Source organism: Schistocerca piceifrons, chromosome 8 (assembly GCF_021461385.2).
Source record: "Schistocerca piceifrons isolate TAMUIC-IGC-003096 chromosome 8, iqSchPice1.1, whole genome shotgun sequence".
Lineage (NCBI taxonomy): Eukaryota > Metazoa > Arthropoda > Insecta > Orthoptera > Acrididae > Schistocerca > Schistocerca piceifrons.
In genome coordinates, this window is record NC_060145.1 from 472,917,801 (window position 1) to 472,943,172 (window position 25,372).

Here is a 25,372-nt window from a genome sequence, read left to right on the forward strand (position 1 = left end):
ACAATACTATTTCGTGGTCCGAACACGATTTATGTTTAAACGTCAGTGAAAAGCGCTCCTCCTCTGTTGGAACAATTAGGATCTAGTTCACTGTTGCTTTTTCTCGCGTAGTACTCGTGGCTGGAAAGGGAATATCACCTGTGCCACATGCCGTGTCTACTTTAAACTCTAATCATGTAGCCCTGTAATGATTTAAATGTAATTGCAAAGTAATCGCTGCTAACCGGTTTTGATGTATTCAATATCCCGCTTTGCTTTCTGCGGACTGATTTAAATGCAATTGAAATATAATCGCTGCTAACTTATATTTCATTAGAGTGAACATGTTTTATCTACATTTAAAACATCCATTGCAAAACAGAACAGATAATTCACCTTTACGACCAGAACAGGATACTGGATCCTGCACGTGTGCTCATACTGCACGAAGTTCCTGGGAGGAATATCTTTCTAGGATGCAGACTGATGTTTCTAGCATCCAACTGACGAAACGTGTTCGGATCATAGATTGGTACAAAATTGGGGCTCAATTCGAAAGCTTCCACTTGTTCATCAGTCACCGAAAAGAAAAACAGTTTCTGATTGCCACTGGACGGAAATTACTTACAAAAATATCAAATTTTTGATCTATAGTCACATCGGGTGTATGCCCTGCGTGTATGCTACAAGTATTTATCACAACCAAGCTTATGAGGATAAAAATGTTCAAATGTGTGTGAAATCCTATGGGACTTAACTGCTAAGGTCATCAATCCCTAAGCTTACGCACTACGCAACGTAAATTATCCTAAGGACAAACACGCACACCCGTGCCAGAGGGAGGGCTCGAACCTCCGCCATTATGAGGATAAAAAAATACAACGTGAACGTGGTTACTGACTTCCTTTAAGAGTAAAATTGGTCTGAGAGTCAGTTTCAACGATCGGGCTCCACGAATTGGGTTTTTCACAGCAAATCAAAAAGAGAAAGTGTACCTACGGAGAGCTATGTGATTAATGTTCAACAGATTTTAAAGAAAAATCTTGCTATCGATGTGACGAAAAACCATAATAAAACTTTGGTACTCCTTTAAGTCAGCAAATGGTTAAAAATGTATTCAGTCGCCCGATGGCCGTAACACCGTAACAGAAGATGACAAACAGAAAACCGAAACACGGCATTCGGTATTCCAGAATTGTTTCACTGCGGAAATTCATAACACAGCTCCCCATTTCAGTCATCGCACTGACGCCAAAACAGACAATATTGAGGTAAGTAATCGGGGAATAGGGCATGTCCTAAAATCTTTTATCAGAGGAGAGGAATCTGGATCTGAAGAGATATTGTGTGATTCCATACAGACTGCGTGGAAGGACTCGGTGGCCTATCAGCAGAAGTTTATCATTGGTTGCTGGAGCAACGAGGGACTCCAAGTGGTTGCGAAGAGACGCGCCTATTTGATGTTCTCAAGAATGGACGGTATGCACTTGATTCTAATTGTAGGTTAATATCGCTGACGCCTGTGTACTGTAAACTCATGGCACCTGCTTTGTGCTTCAGTATTACGATGTTTTTGGGGATTGGTAATCTGCTCAACAGGATTCCACTTAGACTCCCCAAACAGAGGTCTTACAAATTTCGACTCGTTCTGTTCTTCCACGAGGTCCAGAAGAACACAAATAGTGGCGCCCGGCTTGATTCTGAGTCCTCGACATCCAGAAGGCCATCGATACAGTCTGTCACAGTGAGCCAGTCAATCGAATATGAGTTTGCGGTATATCGGACCAGTTTTGGGATTGGGTTTAGATATTCTTAGGTGATGGAATTCAAGAAGGCTTTAGTAACGGTGCGAAATCGTCCAATGTAGAAATAACTTTGGGGGTACTATAAAGCAGGGTTATTGGGCTTTTACCACTCACAACATATACCTATAAAGGATCAAGTGTATAATGTCAGAATGTCGGCGAGGGTATTTGTGACCGATACTGTTGTGTCAGAGAAAGTTTCCGCGCCGTTTGCATAATTCTCGACGATAGTGTCAAATACAGATATCGCAGAACTATGGTTTGGTCCGACAACAACGTCACTCCACAGGTCTTAGGGGAAAGAACCGATGTGTAAAATGGTCTTCAACCGTTCCCTATTAAAGAGAAGGCCAGCTATACTAAGCAATGTGTAATGAGAGATGCAGCACAATGACCTCCTTGATCATTGCTCTGCAGAACTATTAATCCACTTTGCCCTATAATCTCAGCATTAACAAATACCCATTAAAACTACAATTTAGTTCAAGATATCAATTGTTTAAATAACTATACTGGGAAGATCGCTCCAGCCTAGTTGGTTGGACATTTTACATCTTGTTATTTTGTGGGTCTTAAAAAAAAAGCAACGTAACTGTTCCCACAAATATTGTCTTATATTGCCCATACATGGGAGAAGAAATCCAGTACCGTTTTATTACACTACTATTGGAAACAGTAACTACCATAAATTAGCTAGCAGTAAGCATCCAGAGTAACCTAAAGTGGAATGGCTACAGTGCCTGAGAGATATCTTAAGGAAATGGAATTCAGCCAAGAAAAAAGTGGTTTACAAAACACTTCAACTCATAAAACTGGTTGCGGCTGACCTGCGAAGCAAACACATCATATAAATGATCCAGTGAACAGTTTTGGAAGCTGCAACTGCCACCATAGTATTTCTGGCGCAGTGATCGTTAGAATAATGTAGAATAGGTTAGGGCTCGTACAGAGGGGTATAGAGAATCACTTTCTCCACGACCGATACCTGTATAATCTGAACGAAAGCCGATGATGCTGATACGGTGTATCACCCCACCGTGCACTGCACAACGTTTTTCAGCATATACGTTCAGATGTAGGCTGTTCACACATGCTTCTGGTCTGTATAAAGGGATGCTGCAGTGATTCACAGGAAAACTTGCATACAATTGACGATTGGTGCACTGAGTGGTAGTTGGGACTGAACCTAAACAAATGTGACCTACTGAAAATAAATAAGTTAAGTTATATCTTATCACTATAAATAAGTGAAGTTATATTACATACTTACAAAGGAACCACTAGAAACAGTAAGCAATCCTAAAATATCTGGACCTAATAATCCAGATCGGTCTAAAGTGAGGTGAGTAGATATAGCGAATAGTAGGAAAATCAGATGCTATGTCTGTGGGAATCTTGTCCACAAAAGAAGCAGTTTACAAGCACTTATTTTACAGATTTTTTGAGTATTACTGATCAGTGTGGGACTCTTACCAGGTCAGAGTAACAGAGCATCCAACGAAGAGCGGTGCCTTTTGTCAAGAGATCATTTAGTCGGTGCAAGATGGAGGAATGGGTAAACTGATGGCGTTATTTGGACCAAACTTCTGTCCCTCAATCTTTTGTGTGTCAAATCGGGCGTAATCCCCAGAGAGGAAGGATACAAAAGACAAATCCCGATGAAGCCGACAACAGCAAGTAGAAGTGAGAGAGTGGTAAAAGGGTGAGGGTGGGAAAGATTCCCGCCCAGAAAACAGGGAGCATGTTGAGGTCGATATACCGCTTCCTCCCACATACGTTTCGCGAAATGACTGCAGCGAGAAACTGAAGCTATTACAGAGGATTTTGACACACATTCTTTCCACGTGTGTCCGCCCCAGTAGCTGAGTGGTCAGCGTGACGGGTTGCCGTCCTCTGGGCCCGGGTTCGATTCCCGGCTGGGTCGGAGATTTTCTCCGCTCAGGGACTGGGTGTTGTGTTGTGTTCATCATCATTTCATCCCCATCCGGCGTGCAGGTCGCCCAATGTGGCGCCGAATGTAATAAGACCTGCGATATGGCGGCCGGACCTGCCCCGCGAGGGGCCTCCCGGCCAATGACGCCAAACGCTCATTTCCATTTCCACGTGTTATTCGTGAGTGGAACAAGGATAGCTGTCAGATGACGGTAGCATTAGAAGTCCTGTCTTTGGAACGAGTAGTTGTTTGAAAACAACTGTATTTCGATGCTTGACTAATAAAAGATACATTTAATCAGCAAGGGATAAACAGCGAGCGTCTCTATCAGAGACACATGAGCCTTTGTCGTTACTGGACAGAAGTTCCATAGTGGAGATCTATAATGAGCCTTGTTTCATACGTATTGCACATAACGTGTGTTGACAAAAGGTGAATTACACATGACAGTGTTAGAAGCTAGAAGGTCCTTGGCTGCGTGTCGTGCGCTACCCGAAAGATATTAGCGTAGCCATTATTAAGCGTTTAAATACGGTATAGTCGACCAAAAGTGGCTGTCGTATAGGTCCCAATATTGAGAAAGTATGTCAGTGTGACAGAATGTTAATAAGACCTCATTTCTAGAAATATTGTAATTATAAAATTCTTAAATATTAAGGCTTCCTTCATATAATGTCCACTTTGCATGTCTTCATCACTGTAGTGTACTTGCGGGACACAGACAAGTAGTGACATGTCATACGCTCCCCCTGCAGCCATGTGTGCATGGAGGTGCGGCCGCGACTCCAGCCCACTACCAGCAGTGGAGGATGAAGCGTTGACAAAGCCAACCACTCATTCTGTAGAAACGTCAGGAAAATCATCAACCTCCAGTCAGAAGCCAACACGCAGTTTGTCATTAAATATGTCTGTAGATATTACAGAGGGGCCGAGCGGATGACTCTTCTGTACGATGTCAGGAATCGTCTGGAAGCGCTCGTGGCGCTAAGAAAACATGATTATTCAATGATTCGTTTATTGTGACAACCTTACAAATAGTGGTACAGTGTTGGCCATATTTGCCTCCTGCCCTGGTCACAAACAGACTCTCGCTGTCGAGCGCTGCGCCAGTCCTTGCGCCTGCGTCCTAGCGAGACGTCATTCCTCTTGCCCAGCCTGGTTCACGATGGATAGCTGCTAGCGACTAAGGGAGTGCACACGAACCCACTCCGTGCCTCTTCTTCCCTGGACCACCCCGTCCGCGGTGTGGTGTAGGCGGCAGACGTTGAACCCATTACCGCCGGCCTTGTAGGCGCTTAGGCGCACCGGACGGTTGTCTGCCAGGAACCCTGGTCGTCGTCTTCCGTCCTACACTCAGAGAGTACAGCACCCGGCACTGCACTGCTGCTGGAAGTTCGTCATCTCTCCCATCAGTAGTGGGGCTGGTGTGACGCAGCGAGAAGTTCGTCAATGGAGCTCAGCTCTGCGGCATTCCAAGGCTGGCTGGTACTGCGCTGGTTCATCTGAGACAAGACTTACTAAAACGACGTGGTCATGCAACGGATTGTCGTTGACACGGACTCCATGGTTCCCATTGACCTGAACCATTCTTCTCCACTTGGAACTGGGGCTCTGGTAATTAAAGAGCTCTCCGTAGCTGTGTGTCGTGTGGTTTACTAGCTATGACCGCATGTGGCTTCGTTGTTCTGCCACCCTTACTTCAATTCTATGTTAGGGGCTAGTTAAAGTGGTGTATAAGTGTTTTCCCTAGCCGTGCCTATTGCTTCTTGCGGCATCCCGCCGGCGAACGGGATTGCGCGTTATTTTGCTTACTGGCCGTCCTTTTCTGTTTTGCCGCTGCGTGTGCTCTCTCTCAGTCAGCTGCTGCAGAGTTGCAGACTGTGCTGCCCCTCCGTCTTGAGTCACCGTGCTTCCTGGCCCGCCGCTAACCGTGGCGTAGCCAGCTCATCTTACGTCAAGGTGGTTGAACTCCGTTAAAAATTTTATAACTTTGAACCCGTATTACTCTGTGGCGTAACAGTATCACTAGTGTTGATGATGTTGTCTGGTGGGAGCACAAGGTCCTCACGTCTTTTAAATACGTCCATGTGCCATTGTTCAAAAGTGGGTAGTCGGACGACCTTGATAAGTAGTAAGTGGCTGAAACTACGTAACCGAAATCATATCAGCCCTCATTTCCTACATACCTATACGAAATACATAAGGATTTGACTACTTCATAGGAGAGATCACATATGTGTAAGAACTACATTATTTTACGTTTGAAAAAAAAAAAGTCTGTGTGTGTATGTGTGTGTGTGTGTGTGTGTGTGTTTGTGTGCGCTCACAGCTCAACACGCCATTTTGCGAATATAATACACATCTTTGACCTTTGAGCGTTTTATATACCAGAGGTATGTGTGTGTGTACGAAGTCCAGCGTAATTAAAACGTATCTTCATTTTCTAGCAAAGTAATTCAATTTGACACTATTTCGACGGATCATTTTAATATTTCTCTATGACTTGGTAGAGAACATTGAGAGGGGATGTGGGGGCAGTTGAGCTAGCCCCGCCACCGTCAATTTTTGGTTGGGAGGAGATAGGGGACAACGTGTTTTAAATTTCCCACTAGCACAATTGGACTATTTCCTTCAAATTAAATTCTTGATTGGGTGGTGATAGGGGGAGGGTGGGTGTTTAAATTTGCCGCTAGACAATTTGTGCTGTTTCCACCATCTTTTTTTTGAGTGGATGTTTCTTTTTTTCATATTTCACTGTGATTGGTTGGATGTAGGGAGAGTGGGAGGGTGGAGGAGAGCGTTAAGAGGGAGTGTGGCTTGTCACGCGATATGTGAGATGAGCCGTTGCTGCCGCCATCTGAGGTCAATGACAGGGGGACACGCAGTGCAAAGTGGGCCGGATAAATGGCTTATACTTGTATACTACTGTCATTCCGGCCGGGAAGGAGCGCCTGGTCCCCGGCACGAATCCGCCAGGAGGATTTGTGTCGAGGTCCGGTTAACCGGCCAGTCTGTGGATGGTTTTTAGGCGGTTTTCCATCTGCCTCGGCGAATGCGGGCTGGTTCCCCTTATTCCGCCTCAGTTACACTGTATCGGCGATTGCTGCGCAAGCAAGTTCTCCACGTACGCGTACACCACCACTACTCTACCACGCAAACATAGGGGCTACACTCGTCTGGTGTGAGACGTTTCCTGGGGGCTCCACCGGGGGCCGAACCGCACAGTAACCCTGGGTTCGGTGCGGGGCGGCGGAGGTGTGAAGTGGACTGCGGTAGTCGTCGTGGGGTTGTGGACCACTGCGGCTGCGGCAGGGACGGAGCCTCCCTGTCGTTTCTAGGTACTCGGTTAACATACCACATACTACTGTCATCTAGTGGCAATGCGAGCATATGACATGGCAAGGAAAGTATATGTGGACTCGTTTTAGCGACGGTAGAACAACCAGTGGCGAAAATCACTGACAGCAGCGACTTCGACTAACGGCAGACCATCATGGCCCAGCACCTGGAAACGACCATCTTAGACACGGAAAACTGGTCGACTATTCGTGTGCTGCTATGGTGAGCACCCGTACAAAGTGCTTGAAGGACATTGAAAGTACGAGAAGGCGACAAGATGCTGGACGTCCACGACTGATGCCATCCGGATATCCCGGCTATCAGGCAAACGGCTGCTAGAAACCTGTTCCACGCCACGGATCCAGGTCGATGGATCCACACGGATTTATTGGAAAAATCCTCAGGAACTGTATGATAATCAACTTTTATGGCTCTAATTTCCATCACAATAGCTTTACTACGCCAGCCTTCAGCAAATGGAAAATTTGTTGAAGCAAAGGCACCATGACACTATCGATGTACCTAAAGCTGAGCATGAGCAGATACTTGTCGCATGACAGAGAAGACCTGGACGGCGCTGCGGGCTGTAGAGCTGATAACAAAAAGCTTCTTTGTTCTTGTGCGAGTATCGAAAGGCATTCAGTCTACCTCTTATAACAACTACAGCGTGTATCGCAGGTACAGCATCTTCTTTGGCCATCCCTATCGTTTCTTTTGGTTATAATCAAAATTAAGCCCATATTTTTTTTATTTATGGATTCTTCCGTTATTTCTGGGTAGAACAACTCCATATTTACTGTTGAACAACGAGTACACTGTTTTTGTGCTACTGATTTCTGTTTGTTTAGAACAAGTTTTCGGCTTATTAGGCCGTCTGCAGGAAACAACTGACTATCGCCTGGAAGGAACTCTGTTTCTTACTTAACCAAGCATTATAGGCGAAGATACAATCGCTTGCATAGCGTGTTGTTCACCTGTTTCTTAATCTTGAAATTATACTTTACACAATGGCCAATGTTAATCGCAGTAAATGATTAAAGTACACAATATTGCAGATTAAATCAACTTATGTTTTAGATACTGTCAGACTGAGTACTCTTCATTTATGTTGTGAAACAAACATATTTTTTAATATTGTAAATTAAACTGTAGGAAATGGACAGTATTATAGGCAATAATTAGAATACATAATCTTACTTTATTTCAGGTTATGTGGTTATGATGTCATAGCCTCTGAGGCAGAGGTTGTGGCATTGATTGAGAACTATGTAACTGAGTACTAGTAACTTGTGTTGAGAAACAAACATGTATTTTATTGTAAATAACTTTTTTATGTAATTGGCAGTGTTGAACATGGTGCGTTGTTAAAATATACAATATTAAAGTACTACAAATCATATTGTTGAAGTTTGCCTGGCAAGGAATAGAAAATTCTGTTATGTTTTGTGGAGCAGTAATGTGTCGTTATGGCGGTTTGTGGGTTTGCGGCTGGTTGATAGCATCACGTGAAGGTTAAAAGTGGGGATGTGCTCAGCGGTAATTGATCACTTAGGACCAGCTGGGGATTTTGAGCTAAACTTGAGGTAACCTGAGATTAACATGTGTTTATTGCATGAAATGTAGCTTGTCTGCTAGCACTGACAACTCTACGTAAACGCCGCTGTTCTTGGTCGTTAAGTGAAGGCCGTCGGCCACTGCGTAGTCTGTGGTCAGAGGTAATGCCTGAAATTTGGTATTCTCGGCACACTCTTGTCACTGGATCTCGGAATATTGAATTCCCTAACCATTTCAGAAATGGAACGTCCCATGCGTCTAGATCCAACTACCATTCCGCTTTCAGAATCTGTTAATACACGTCGTGCGGCCACAATCACGTCGGAAGCCCTTTCACACGACTCACCTGAATACAAATGAGAGTTCCGCCAATGCACTGCACGTTATACCCTGTGCATGCTGTTAGTGTAGCATGCCTTCTGTATTAGGCATATCGCTCTCTCATCACGATTGTCATCTCGGTGTAATTTTTCGAAGCTTTCTCGTGGTCTCTTTCTTATGTCACACTCAACTGTGTACATGCACACACAAACTCAGTTCCTGCAGTGGCTGTGGAACGTTTGTGGCTGTACGAGTCCGTGATGCTAGACAGACGAAGCAAAGAATACTTCCGTTGTGCATAATAGCGTGTCTAATAAATAAGATTTTCATTTCTGGGGCATATTACCATCGGCACTTTAATGATAAAATCAGCCGCGCGGAGTGGCCGCGCGGTTTAGGGCACCATGTCTTGGATTGCGCGGCCCCTCCCGTCGGAGGTTCGAGTCTTACCTCGGGCATGTGTGTGTGTGTGTGTGTGTGTGTGTGTGTGTGTGTGTGTGTGTGTGTTGTTCTTAGCTTAAGTTAGTTCAAGTAGTGTGTAAGTCTAGGGACCTATGACCTCAGCAGATTGGTCCCTTAGGAATTCACACACATTTGAAAATGTTTTTATTAAAATCAAATATTTTGGAAGAATAAGTTAAGTGCATTTGGATATTGCTAAGTTCAGGGCAGACTAGGATATAAATTATAAATAATTTTTCCGTAAGACTGAAATTAATTTAAATATAACGCAGGGTAGTGGCTTTTAAGCACTGCACTAGTTAGAAGTTTCAGGAAATCACTTTTATTTGTTTAAGTTTAAAATGAGAACACATCAGAGTACAGTCAGTACGAGTCAGTCCACTGACGAAGCAGATAGGTTACAAAATGCTCGTTCTGTCGATACATTTTTAAAAATTTATTTATTTATGAATATAACATCATTACAACAATGCACAAACAGAAAGATGTAATTGTGAAAGCAGGTCAATATTTTACATAATCGAAATCCTTTAAAGAATCAGAATTAAATCAGAAACAATTGAAATGTGTGAAAATTTATTCACAGAGAACTTTTTGGTAACAATTCTAAAAAGGTCAGTATGAGTTGTGAAATTTAAACAAAAATTGAAATAAGTGTATCATGTAAGAAACTAAGAGAAAACGAAAAACTCTAATGAAAAAAAGAGAAACAAAAGGGATACTTCTGACGAAAGTATTCACTGTAACTGAAACATCCTCTGATATCCGTACAGTAACGCAATTGATAAAATGTTGGCAAAATGTTCGCTGTACTTCGGTGAACGGTACTTGAATATTACTCGGCACTGTGGTATCCATACTGGATAGTCTGATACCAGAAATGCAAAGGATCCGAAGAAGAACAGCACGCTTCGTCAGGGATTCATTCAGTGTGCGTGAGAGCATCAAAGAGTTGCTCAGCCCATCTGCAGTGGCAGACGTTTCAAGAGAGGCCATTCATATCACGGTATGGTATCCTGTAAAAATTTCGGCAAGTTATGTCCCTAGTAAGTATTGCTTCCCCATCTCGCGGAGAGACCACGAAGGCAGAACTGAACAGATTCAAACTCACACGGACGTTTACGAAGAATCGTTTTTCTAACGAACTATTCGTGACTAAAACGGGGACAGGAGGGAGCGACAGTGGTACACAAGATACCCTCCGCTGAACACCGCAAGTTGGTTTGTGGAATGCAGATGTAGACATGTCACACTTAGCAGCCAGTGAAATGTCTTCGATGCGCCCTCAGTGGTTTCGTCACTACACTGCAACTCCAGTGAACAATTTTGAGGGAGGTCCGACTGGGGACAGTCGGGGCGCAGCTGGAACCTCGCTCGGGGTGTAACAGGCTGGCTCGCTGCCTGCAGCGTTGATTGAGTTACGGCCGCGCATGTGCGTCGCAAAAAGGCCACGCCCCCACAGAGCGCCCTTCCCCCTCCGGTAAAAACCATTACCGGACAAAAGAAATTTCCTAACGCCAAAGTGGCCATTATTGGCAACGGTCGCGAGAGAACAACCCGCCCCCCACCCCTAATAAAATCGTCCGCCATCTGAGCTCGCATAATTTGACCTTTCGCGGAATTTCCATATTTTCGATCGCCGGTAACGAGCTTTGGCAGCTGCGGTGACAAACAGACACCAGAAATGATGTTACGAGGCTACGAATCACTCCAGCGTCTGCCTGCTTTACTAAATATATTGCCTATCTGCGAATTCCAAATATATGAGTAATATTGTTATGCGAGCAGTAATAAGGCAGATGTGACTTTTCCGCATCTGCCATTCGGTCACGATCTGGAAACTTCGGAATCGAGCATTTCGTATTAATTCTGCGGTCTACGTCACTTGCAAAGACAATGGAGTTTTAAGCTTTACCCAGACAGTTGCGACACTGTTGCTTTGAATTCCACTTTGCATTGCATTTAATGAAACTTAAGTTGTGATTTTAAACCATTGGGGATACAGCTATCGCCGGCCGGGGTGGTCGAGCGATTCTAGGCGCGTCAGTCTGGAACCGCGCGACCGCTACAGTCACAGGGTCGAATCCTGCCTCGGGCATGGATGTGTGTGATATCCTTAGGTTAGTTAGGTTTAAGTAGTTCTAAGTGACTGATGACCTCAGAAGTTAAGTCCCATAGTGCTCAGAGCCATATGAACCATTTGATACAGCTATCTAAAATGTTCGAATTAAGGCAGGGATCTACTTGTACAGAGATCCATCGTTGATGAGTAATGATTTAAAGCTGTATTGTATACTAACTGTTATTACCAACTGGGAACACGGCTGTCAACACAATTTTGCCCAAAGGGGAGGGGGGGATGGGGAGATAGATGTGGCGAACAAGAGCTATATCATTGTGAGAGATGCAGAGGCGAGTGAGTGTGCTGGGTTTTACCCCAGTCCACTACTACCAGCGCCACTTCGTTGTAACATGCCTATACTTAGCTTGCAAAGGATTGCACCATAATCTAAGAGTGAAATTAAAATTTAAAATGACTTTTCCAAACTTTGTCAGTGCATGCCTCAGTAAGTTAATCTTAACATTGTGAAGTCTCAGATCGATCATATGAATATGTTTTCCTAACTACATCATTTTAAGAAAAAACGAATGACACTAAATAGTGAAGCTAGAAACCTGAAAATTGTTCAGACAGTGCAAATGTATGTCACAATCAAAAGTTACGAGTCTCAACCTAATCCGGGCAATCTTTTGGTCAAAATCGGCGTTTTTACGAAAAATTGAAGGAGCTAAATATTAGATCCAGAAAGATGAAAATTCGTATGTAGTCTCAGTTTGATATAAAAACGTTGACTATGTGACTCCATTAAGCTACCTCTAATAGTTTTCAAAAACTAAATTTTGAATCAAAACGTTCATATTCATAATAATTTTTATTTTTATAGAAAGTTATAACTACAACACTCGATTACATTGATGAAATAGTAGAGCTGCACTAAGTTTCAATTTGGTGATGAGAAGTCAGGAACTTCTTGTAGAGGTCACCTCTGAACAGTTAATAGTGCTGTTTCTGATAGCGACATGATTATTATTATCAGGAATATTATTATATTTTGTGGGTGTGAATTTCTAACTGAAAATATTATTCAGTTACCACTCAGTCTTTTATTTATTGTCATCGGCCTTGAGCCCACTGAGTAAATAGCAAGTACGAACATTTTCTTTTAGTAAGTACGAAGAGTAATGTGGACTTGCAGACCGGAAATTATGGTCAGTATGTTCTCCGTCGCTTTCTGGCTGATCGAAAAATAGTTTTCAGTCTTATGTGAACTGCGCATATTTTATTCTACCCGCCGTCCCACAGGGAGATCATAATATTCAAAAATTCTCAGTTTTAGTGGGAACGAGATGATAAGTTTCAAGACGTTTCATGCCGTAAGAACTACATTTTATAGATGACACAATGGACTTACTATATCTCGGAGAACAGAAAGTTATCCACTCATTTTTAGAAGTGTATGGGAATTCTGTAATGAGTGAAAGCTCCATACTTCACAGTCCAGGAGGGGATGGAGATGGGGTGGGAGCAAAGATTACTTCCACGTTTGTACCTCAGTTAAACTTTGCACATGCTCATATGACACCATTTTACACAATGCTAGCGCACTGGGCTGGCTTTTCTTGGGTAGCATTAAGTATCTTCGGCCGGAGGACTTGCGTGGTATAGAGTGTTTTGCGTTTTGTTTACGGGTCATTCGCTGCATGGAATTACAAATAAATTTCAGAGGTCAACGTCAAGTAACTGACTGTCATCACCTCCATATAACTTACGCTATGAGGTCTGCGGACGGCAGGAAAGATATCTGGAGGCATGAATGTTTATTCTGAATTGGCATTTGTGGTGACATCTCATGGCAACGATGGGACTTCATAGTGAAAACATTTTTACAACCAATATAAATATTGTGTATGAATCATGGGTGTATGTGCATGTGTGATTCAATATGTATGGAGGCTGGCTGGCGGAGGAGTCACAAATAAACGAAAAATAGGGAAAATATGCATGATGTACATGTTCAGCTTGTGTATGCAGTTCTTGTATTTAATGATGCGAACGTAGGGCGAAAGATTTACAAATTATATATAAAAACCCTCCTCGTGAATCAGTGAACCAATTAGTCAAAACAGAACCAAAATCTATACATCAGTTCCTGAGCCAGGCTGCACATACAGATGGACGCGAGGACTCGACTTCAGTTTATATATATATTTTATATATATGTCGAGGAGAAGAAAGCCATAAAATTGTTGCTGGTTGACTATCTAACAGCGTCCAGGGGCAAGTAATATTTGTCTGTCAACATCAGTAAAATATGTAGTCCTACGTTGAAGGCTTAAGTTAATAAGTCAGGTATCAAAGTTAGAAAATGCATACGTTTTAAGGCAGCGTAACTCACGGCTCGTAAATTACTCAAAATATATTCATCCATTACCTCAACGTGACAGCCTTCTCTACTTCCAACACACTGGACACTTAATGTCAGTCCTTTGCGAAACTTTTTCTCGCTGACACCATTCCCCTTCCTCCCCACAAAATAATGAAACAAAAAAGTTTATCATGTAGTACATCTCCACTGTTCACTCAGAAAAACTTCATCACCATGCTTTAATTTATTACTTCTTTATTAACTCTATTCGCAACATACACTGAAGAGCCAAAGAAACTGGTATACCTGCCCATTATCGTGTAGGACCCCGCGAGCACGCAGAAGTGCCGCGACACGACGTGGCATGGACTCGGATTAATGTCTGAAGTAGTGCTGGAGAGAACTGACACGATGAATCCTGCAGGGCTGTCCGTATATCCGTAAGAGTACGAGGAGATGGAGACCTCTTCTGAAAGGCACGTTGCAATGCATCCCAGATATAGTCAATAATGTTCATGTCTGGGAAGTTTGGTGTCCAGCGGAAGTGTTTAAACTCCGAAGAGTGTTCCTGGAGCCACTCTGTAGCAATTCTGAACGTCTCGGATGTCGCATTGTCCTGTTGGAATTTCCCATGTCCGTCGGGATGCACAATGGACATGAATGGATGCAGGTGATCAGACAGGATGCTTACGTACTTGTCACCTGTCAGAGTCGTATCTAGACGTATCAGGGGTCCCATATCTCTTCAGCTGCACACGTCCCACATTGTTACAGAACCACCACCAGCTTGAACAGTCCCCTGCTGACATAAGAGTCCATGGATTCATGAGGTTGTCTCCATACCCGTACAATTTAAAACGAGACTCATCCGACCAGGCAACATGTTTCCAGTCATCAACAGTACTATGTCGGTGCTGACGGGCCCAGGCGAGGCGTAAAGCTTTGTGTCGTGCAGTCATCAAGGGTACACGAGTGGGCCATCGGCCCCGAAAGCCCATACCGATGATGTTTCGTTGAGTGCTTCACACACTGCCGCTTGTTGATAGCCCAGCATTGAAATCTGCAGCAATTTGCGGAAGGGTAGCACTTCTATGACGATGAACGATTTTCTTCAGCCGTCATTGGTCCCGTTCTTGCTGAATCTTTTTCCGGCCGCAGCGATGTCGGAGATTTGATGTTTTACCGGATTCCTGATATTCACGGTATACTGGTGGAATAGTTCCACAGGTAAATCCCCTTTTCATCGCTACCTCGGAGATGCTGGATCCCATCGCTCGAGTGTTGATTATAACACCGCATTCGAATTCACTTAAATCTTGATAACCTGCCATTGTAGCAGCAGTAACCGATCTAACAACTGCGCCAGACACTCGTTGTCTCATACAGGGTGAAAAGTATTTAAACTGACAAACTCTGGGAGGTTGTAGCGAGCATCAAAACAAATATTTTTTCCTAATGTCATTTTTTCCTATGAGGAGTATTTAAACCGGTAGAGGAAGATTTCTCTGGCACATAATTAATTGAAGCAACAAACACTTTTCCATTTTTTATGGCCAAGAGACAACACATTAACACAACCCAATTTCAATTACACTAGATTTTCAAAAATGCCTCCATTGACACGTAAACAAAGGTTACACCGCTGGATCACGTTCTGTCTGACACGGGCAAGAACTCCAGGAGTATGCTGAATTGTTCCCACTGCTGCTACTATTCGGGCAACCGGATCCTCTTCTGATGCAACAGGAGTTGCGTAAACAAGGTTGCGCATCTCTCCCCACACAAAAAAGTCCAGACGGGACATATCTGGAGATCGAGCAGGCCATAGTACAGGACCACCTCTGCCAATCCACGTTTCTGGGAACCGGCGGTCCAGGAATCGACGCATACGACGACTGAAATGTGCCGGCGCCCCGACATGTTGGAACCACATACGTTGTCTTATAGGGAGCGGGACGTCTTCCAGCAGTTCTGGCAATGCTCTGGCGAGAAAATTGTAATATTGCGTGCCATTTAATGGCCTAGGTAGCAAATACGGCCCAATTAAACAGTCCCCAACAACACCGGCACACACATTAACGAAGAACCGCACTTGATGAGCGCTAGTAACTGTGGCATGTGGGTTATCATCACTCGCACATGCGAATTGTGCATGTTGAGGACTCCATCACGCCCAAACGTTGCTTCATCGGTAAACAACGCAGAGGATGGAAATGTAGGATGCATTTCACACTGTTCCAGGTACCACTGCGAAAACTGTGCTCTGGGTGGATAATCAACTGGTTCCAGATTGTGGGCACGCTGTAAGTGAAATGAACGTAACAGTTGCTCTCGAAGGACTGTTCTCACATTCGTCTGATTCGTCCCCATGTTACGTGCACTTTCAAGAGTGCTGGTTGAAGGATCCCGCTCCACATGCTGCAAGACAGCTTCCTCAAATTGCAGCGTTCTTACCGTGCGACGGTGTCCCTGTCCAGGTAATCTGCTAAATGACCCGGTCTCACGCAGACGTTGGTACAGAGCAGAAAAGGTCGTATGATGCGGGATACGGAGATTAGGATATTGTTGTTGATAAACCGGTTGTGCACCTCGTCCGTTGTGGTGCACTACGTAGTACGAACCAACCATATCAGTGTACTCACTCCAGATGTATCGCTCCATTCGTAAACAGAGACATTGCACTACCACACTGATGGACAGCAGTTGCTTACTACTAAAGAGCGTAATACGCCCTCTAACAATTGAAGATCGAAATACATCCTCTAACAACAGAAGAGCGTAATATGCCCTCCACCGGTTTAAATAATCCTCATAGGAAGAAATGACATTAAGGAAAAATATTTGTTTTGATATCCCCCACAACCTTCCAGAGTTTGTCGGTTTAAATACTTTTCACCCCGTATAGACGTTTCCGACCGCAGCGCCGTATTCTGCCTGTTTACATACCTCTGTATTTGAATATGCTTGCCTATACCAGTTTCTTTGGCGCTTCAGTGTATATTACAGACAGCATCCACATACACTACTGTTTGTAACTGCAAAATTACACCGTTGTACGACTCACACACTGAGGTAACAAAGTCATGGGGTAGCGATACGCAAATATACAGATAGTGGCAGTCTCGCGCACTCGAGGTATAAAAGGGCAGTGCATTGGCGGAGCTGTCATTTGCACTCTGGTGAGTCGTGTGAAAAGGTTTCCGACACGATTATACCTGCACGACGGGTATGAACACATCCTGAAAGCGGAATGATAGTTGAAGCTAGACGTATGGAAGATTCCATTTCGGAAATCGTTAGAGGGTTCAATATTCCGAGATCCACAGTGACAAGAATACCAAATTTCAGATATTACCTCTCACCATGGTCTTCACAGTGACCGACGGCCTTCACTTAACTATCGGAGCAGCAATGTTTACCTATAGTTGACAGTGCTAACAGACAAGCAATACTGCGTGGAACAACCACAGAAAACAATGTGGGACGTACGACGAACGCATCCGTTAGGACAGTGCGGCGAAATCTGGCGTTAATGGGCTGTGGAAGCAGACGACCGACACGAGTGCCTTCACTAACAGCGCGACATCGTCTGCAGTTTCTCTCCTGGGCTCTTGACCTTATCAGATGGACCCTAGACAACTCGAAAACCATGATCTGGCTATATCGGTACCGATTTCAGTTACCTAAGGACTCATGGTAGGCTTCGAGTGCGGCGCAAACCCCACGTAGCTATGGACCCAAGCTGTCAACAAGGCACTGTGTGAGTTGGTCGTGGCTCCACAATTGTGTGGGCTGAGTTTATATAAAGTGGACTGGGTCCTCTGGTCCAACTAAACGAGTCATTCACTGGAAATGGCTACGTTCGACTGCTTGAAGACCATCTGCCGCCACTCATGGTCTTCATGTTTTGAAACAACGGTAGAATTTTCATGGATGACAATGCTTCATGTCACTGGGCCACAATTGTTCGTGATTGGTTTTTAGAGAATTCTGAAAAATTCGAGCGAATGGTTTAGCAACCCAGATCCCCCATCACGAATCGTATTGAACATTTTTGGGTCAAATAGAGAGGTCAGTTCGTGCACAAAATCCTGCACCGACAAGACTTCCGCAGTTGTGGAAGGCTGTAGAGGCGGCGTGGCTCAATATTTCTGCAGGGGACTTCCAATGATTTGTTGAGTCCTTGCCAAGTCGAGTTAGTGCACTATTCCGGGAAAACGGCTACACATAGATGAAAAATTGAAAGGCTAACAACAGACAAAGCAGAAAAAATACTACACAAACTGTGTAAGTAGGCTGTTTAGGTTTTTTTATTGGTAACGCCACCTGTGTGCAGTCTGTGGCTGGTTTGCATTGTTGTCTGCCATTGTAGTGTTGGGCAGCGGCAGTTGGAGGTGAGCCGCCAGTAGTGGTGGATGTGGGGAGAGAGATGGCGGAGTTTTGTAATTTGTCATGAACTGCTATATATATTATGACTATCAAGATCGAGTAAACAATAATTTTTTTCAAAAAAATGAGGGAGCACAAAACGACATTTACCTTCACAGGAACTGCATTCATAATTTTCTTTTCAAGTACTTGGTAATTTCTTTTCTAGAATAAATTGTGATGCATCACTCTAGTGTTAAGATGTGACATAGGTATTAGACATGGTCATTTTCAGTGTAATATTTTGTCTGCTTGAGCTTTGTCATGTTTAGATATAAGCTGCTGTTTGCCAGGCATAGTACTACTGAATTTCAATTTGTGTTACTCTGCTAAGCCAGATTTATTTTTCTTGTTTGCTGCGCATTGCCTCATATTAGTTGTAATGTTGAATTGCTTGGTAATTTAGATTTACTGTAGCTTGCTTTGCAAATTTCAATTTTTTTTCATTGCTGTTTGTGTTAATTGTTTTGTGCTGCTGCATTGCCTCGCCCCTTAGTTTAACATCTGAGCTCAGTAGATTTAACTTAGCTTAAGAGGGGGTAGACTATATAAGAGAATGAGTTGCGATGAATTGGAAGAAATACATTGAGAAGCTATAAGAAACAGATTTGGCAAAAATGAGTATTGTGCACTAAGAAATAATTATTTTGCAAGAAATATAAATAGAATACAGAAAGCAGGTATAGATAGGACTTTTTGGGAATAATGATGTATGAAGGGAGATCTCCAAGAAGTAAAGAAAGTTTTGTTTGCAAAATACTGCAGTAAAACAAACCCTGTCGTTTCCTTTTGTATTATTATGCTATGTGTTTGTGTACCCGTGTGTATTTGTGTACTTCCTGTCTTTATGTGTTTATCTGATAAGACTTATGTTGTAGAATTTTTCTAATACTAAGCTACATTCAGTATGATGAGGAATACTGTTATCCTCAAATATAATTTGCATTAATAATATGTTATTTACTTTGTAAAGATGTTTAGACATTATTTATCTGTTCTGTTTTGTTGCTCATGTGTGAAGTTGATGTTTCAAAAGTTATTCTGATCTTTTATGTAGGTACTTATAATTCCTGTAACACTGATGTATATGTTATTTCGATTCTTTTGTAAAGCCTGTTTTACTACAAATGTTATCTGTATTATTATGTCTTTAATGATGTATTTTGTACCTTTGTTATTGTTTTCTTATGTTATAAAATTGTAATTGACATCAGGTCATCAAATTAAGTAACTTTTAAGTTCCATTTCACTGCACACGTTTCTGTTGGTCATAGTATATGGACAATATGTGAGAAGTAGGGACTGATAGTGTTTGCATGTGTGTTAAAAATTCAGCAAGGGACTGGATAACAGCATTGCTGGTTCTAAGGACATTTAAAAAAAAATTTTTTTTGTGAGTGCACAAGTGGTGGTTATGGACTTGCTATATTCTCCGCAAGACTCTTCAATGGTGATTGTGCACCTGCACAGTCACAACAGATGGCTGCTGGCCATCTCTACAAGGACTACAGTGGCTCTGCATCTTTGATGACCCACCAGTACCATACTCTCTACCAGGACTACAGTGGGTCTACTCTGTGATGACCTACCTACCAATATTCTTCAAAACTTCGACTGACTCTGCTGTGGGTTTGCTCTGTTGTGGCCCATTACCTGTCAGCATGTCAAGAGTCAGCACTGTCTTTCCGTTGGAAGGACAACACAACTTCTTCAAGACTGCATGGAAATCCACTACTTCTGTGTGCATTTTCTTTTACTGCTCAGACTTTGAGAAAAACACTGCTATTTTACTGTGATGAACGATTAGGACTGTCTTTATGGACTGTGAGAAAGTTTAGCTTTTGACCAACATTGTATCAATAAGTGTGTGCATTTCATATCTTTGTTATTGTAATTATGAAAAATTTTATCAAATCATAATCGGCCACTGCCCAAAAGAATTTGTAAAATTTTTTTTGTGGGGAGCATGGGGGCTATGTAAGTAGGCTGTTTAGGTTTTTTATTGGTAACGCCACCTGTGTGCAGTCTGTGGCTGGTTTGCATTGTTGTCTGCCATTGTAGTGTTGGGCAGCGGCAGTTGGAGGTGAGCCGCCAGCAGTGGTGGATGTGGGGAGAGAGATGGCGGAGTTTTGTAATTTGTCATGAACTGCTATATATATTATGACTATCAAGGTAAATACATTGTTTGTTCTCTATTAATATCTTTCATTTGCTAACTATCCCTATCAGTAGTTAGTGCCTTCCGTAGCTTGAATCTTTTATTTAGCTGGCAGTAGTGGCGCTCGCTGTATTGCAGTAGCTCGAGTAACGAAGATTTTTGTGAGGTAAGTGATTTGTGAAAGGTTAGTCAGGGCCATTCTTTTGCAGGGATTTTTGAAAGTCAGATTGCGTTGCGCTAAAAATACTGTATGTCAGTTTAAGCACAGTCTTGTATAATTGTTAAAAAGGGGACGTTTCATAACTGGTAAGGCTAAATTCAAAACAGTACAGACTACCTCTACCAGTCATACGTACATACCACTGTGCGCTCTTCGAATCAGTACTCAGCTTCGCAGCTAGCACGTGGGCACATAGACTGAACGTGGTCACCAACAAAGCATCCGTCAGACGAGGGCACAGAAGTGTCCTACTTAGGCTATCTGGAGCCTTCGGTACCACCTCAGCGGATCCACTGTGTGTGGTGCTCGGAATATGCCCCATGGATATCACGATCAAATACAGAGCTGCAAGGTACTGGGTAAAGGTGTGGAGACTAGATAAGGTACACACAATAACCGGTGTCCCGATAGAGACGATACATCACCTTAAAAGTTGGTGTTTGGATACGTGGCAAGGTGAGTGGGATGTAAGTGATAAGGGACGTAGACTGCACGACTTCCTCCCTGGCATAAGGGTGCGGTTGAGAATGAGACATATCGATCCCAGCCGCGGTATGGTACATTTCTTAACCAGACACGGACCTTATCCCACGCACTTAAACCGCGTGAGTCTGAGGCAGACACCTACATGCATATGCGGGGAAGAAGGTTCCCCAGAATACGCTGTCTTTTTCAGCGGGCAATACGCAAACAATAGACATACACTACACTTACACTACACAATAACAAAAAAAAAATGGTTCAAATGGCTCTGAGCACTATGTGACTTAACTTCTGAGGTCATCAGTCTCCTAGAACTTAGAACTAATTAAACCTAACTAACCTAAGGACATCACACACATCCATGCCCGAGGCAGGATTCGAACCTGCGACCGTAGCGGTCGCTCGGCTCCGGACTATAACGCCTAGAACCGCACGGCCATTCCGGTCGGCTACACAATAACAGACATAGATATATATACAGCAGTAAGAGATGAAGAACAATGGGCACAATTAAACGCACTGACTAACAGTATTTCAAAAACAACACATGAAGAGTACATGCGGACAGGACATTACAGTCTCCAGAGGTTGGACAGCGATACCCACAGTGACAGCGAAAATAGTGACAATGAGGAGGAACAGGAGGAGGAAGCTGAGATGTGACAGTAAATAAGCATAAGGTGCTGGCGATCTAGCCAAGAAATCATCAAATTCTGTACATCGATGGGCATTTAAAGTAGCTAATACATAGGGTTAGTAATAAGTAGGATAAGCAACATTATTTCTCTACTAATAACCATTGTGTGTGTGTGTGTGTGTGTGTGTGTGTGTGTGTGTGTGTGTGTGTGCGTGTGTGTGTGTGTGAGACTGGCGGTAAATGGCTCGAAGAAACCATTCCGGGGTATTCACCGTCTGTCACAGTCCGCAGGAAAACTGACGCTTACGTTTTTTTGGGACGCACAAGGTCCAATACTGGAACATTATGGGGAAAGGGGCACAACAATAAATAGTGCACGTTACAGTGAGATGCTTACTGCCAGGCTAAAGCCAGCAATTCGAAGCAAACGCCGAGGATTGCTGTCAGAAAGTGTTGTGTTGTTGCACGACAATGCCCGTCCGCATACTGCTGCCCACACTGCTGAGAAGCTCCAGAAACTCAAATTTGAACGTCTGGCTCATCCTCCATATAGTCCCGATCTTGCCCCTTATGACTATCACTTATTTGGTCCACTCAAACAGGCATTAAGGGGCGCCGTCGATTTGACTCGGAAGAAGCTGTGAAAGAAGCGGTGCATTCCTGGCTCGCAGCTCAACCGAGAACCTTCTCTTATGAGGGCATCAGGAAGCTTGTGCAACGGTGGACCAAGTGCGTTGAAAAGCATGGAGACTAGGTCGAAAAATGATGTTCTTGTAAGTTTCCTGTTTTATTAAAATAAAATTTTATAACTACTTTGCGGATAATAATTGAGTTACCCTCGTATAAGAAGGCAGAAACACAATACATCTTAATTACAGAAAATTACAAATTTAATGGTGGTGCGATAAGCAGTTGGTAGAAACACGTGCAGGCCTTCTGAACTCGCATTCAAAGTGCCCGCAACCGGGGCTTCAGCAAACAGGAAGACTGAGACTGCACTTCTAGAGCTCTAATAGCAGTGAATGCGGGTAAGGCGCATAACCAGACTGCGACGCACTGGGAAAACGAAAGAAAGGAACACTTTACGAACCTCACACTGTCCACAAATTCACTCAACGGAAGTTAGATACCTCATCGTAGTTCTAAGACGCCACGCTTCCACCTTCACCAAAATGTCACAACCACGGACGTCAGCTGTAGGAATAACGTCGGCCGCCTCATGTCCTCCAGAGCCGCCAGGATGAAAGCTTATTCTCGGACACGCGGCCCCAAGCGGAATACTGAAGACTAGTCATCCGACAGGGAAATAGCAGGGCTCAAATCACAACACGCCGTGCCTGAAGATCCATTCCTGCTCCGCTGCCTGCCGCCGTCCGAATCACTTCTGACACTGCCACTTATTTAAGTCAAAAGGTTCGCCCTAAGCTAGACTCAGAGACGGCATCCAGAAGACTTATCGCGACCAATCGACACGATACGTAATGGTAGGGCTCCACAGCTCATGTATCGAGAAGGTCTTTCGGTTCAGTGACCTACTACCACTTTCGTTGGACTAGAACAACGGCTGCGAGAAACTGGTACGTTGGTAACTAGGAGGGTTGCTGTGGAGCTCCACGGACGCACACCAGGGTGTGTGGGTCATTTGTATGGAAGCAGGCGTCGCAGATCCACCTTGTGCTCTGGTCACATGGAAGGAGCTTTCTGTAGAGCGCCCAGTACAGGGCTCGCTCATCGTCTCCTCTGTGGGTGTACTGTGAAGCGACGGATTTGAAAGTGATCCTATCTTCAAACTTATTTCACATCCAAACATGGATTCTCTATCAAAACTTTGCCTACCGAGTTTCCTCTACAAGCCTGTAATAAGAATCGTGAAACTCTATGTACCTTAGAACTGTGACTGCTGTCACGACCGGTAAGATGAAGTCCACATTCATCAGTCAGCAACGATCCGGACGCGATATATTTTATTACAGTATTTTAGAAAGTACCGGTAGATTTTCTGGCAATATTTGCTACAGCTGCGTATATTTCTCAGACAAGTTTCCCATTAGCTAATGCCTGTCTCATGGATTCGACTTAGAATCGGAAAACGCAGGTGACGGCTACAGCCAAATGGATGCCATTACTGTTTTAATATGTCGTCATTTTATGTCTAGTCTGCGCGCAACCCGTCGGAACTGCGAAGGAAATGAAATTTTTCGCAGAAATTTGAAAGTTATTAAGCTACCACAAAAATTAACAAGTTCCTAAGAATGCTCTTATAGTGGGTCTTCAAATAAAGTTGTATGACTTTTGTGGAAATCCGCTGTTCACAAATGGGAAAGGTTGCACCGCTGAAGCATCTATCAAAGATATACTTGCGGGCACGTTTAATTCTTATATCTGAGGTCGCCATTGATGACGTGTATATAGAAATGAATAAGAAAATACTCACAGAAGTCGCCATCCACTTGCCGAATCGTGTATAGATGGTCATAAGAAGTAAAATATTTGGCATTTTGCCGATAGTGAATTTTCAAATACAAAAATTGTTAAAAGATAGTGTTTCTGTGCAGCTACGTCATAGGGATTAGCACCAACGGCCCAGACTGTTAGCCACAAGCAGGGGTAAAGCATGCTTATTATTTATAGGCTACCAAACGTATTAAGAGTAAAACGAAATTAATCATTATAATAAAATAGTTGATTATCCTAATTGTCCCTGCGGAAAGAGGATCTCAATTTATAGTAATCCTTCAGGTGGATGATATCGACCAACAAAATAAATTCAGAGACCTTCCTTTAGTCAGCAGTTACCAATATTTTGACTCACGGTGGAAATAAGTTAGCTTTCTCAGTTTCGGAGCAAAATGCGTTGCTGCGTGCATGGTATTTACAACCACAGTGCGGGCCCTTGGACAGGATGCTATATATGACATTTACAGATATCCAGGTTTTCCTCGTAGACACCGAACTACATACTAGTATCACCAAATCAATTACTAATGCAGCTCTCCGAAAGTTTGATAGTAAGTTCGATTTCAGCAACTGGTACCGAGAAATGTAAGATCCCGTCAGTTGATCTGAGTACGCGCGACTCGACCACAACTGGTTGACCTGCAGAACCTTCTGCCGTACCGTACATCGGTTTTCTTCAAAGACGCATTCCTGAACTGTTATGATGTACAAGTAGTGCCTGTACTCACGACTCTTTGAACCATCGAACTAAGTTTTGAGAGAAGATAGTTGTCATGATCTCAGTGTTTATGAAGTCGGATCTCTTGAACAACACTTAGAAGACAATGATCATGGGATACCTCCTAATATCTTGTTGGAGCTATTCATTTATTTATTTATTGCCAAATTATAGACCTGTTACCTGATGATTAAAACAGGTCGTACATCTTACAATTTTCGTTTTTTATCTTTTTACAGTTTTCTTGTCTTTTGTTTTACCTACAACATTTACAAAGAATGATACTTTTCAAAATAACAATAATTTAAGGTTGAAATATAAATAAAATTTTGTTGTTTCCTAAGAAGAATATAAAAAGTAGATAGGATACAGGAGAGATTTGTTAGTACCATCATTTGCAAAACGTAACTTTGCGTTGGACGTGTTACTTGTTTACTTTTGTGGCTTGTGC